Source organism: Solanum tuberosum, unplaced genomic scaffold (assembly GCF_000226075.1).
Source record: "Solanum tuberosum cultivar DM 1-3 516 R44 unplaced genomic scaffold, SolTub_3.0 scf00131, whole genome shotgun sequence".
NCBI lineage: Eukaryota > Viridiplantae > Streptophyta > Magnoliopsida > Solanales > Solanaceae > Solanum > Solanum tuberosum.
Window position 1 is genome coordinate 682,584 of NW_006239054.1, and position 216 is coordinate 682,799.

Below are 216 nucleotides of genomic sequence, written 5' to 3' on the forward strand. Positions count from 1 at the left end.
TATTTGGAGTTGGTTTTGGCTTTGTAAGGAAAAGCACAACTCTATAAATAGAGGATGGTTTTAAGAGAATAATTCAAATTGCTAGTATTGTCTTTGAAAGACATTAGGACATAAGTGAGGTTTTTTGAGAGAGCTTTCAACAAGAGAGAAAAGAGAGGAAAAAGGGTTCTTTTGCTGCAGTCTTTTATTCCGACCAGCAACCTTCAGATCGTGTTT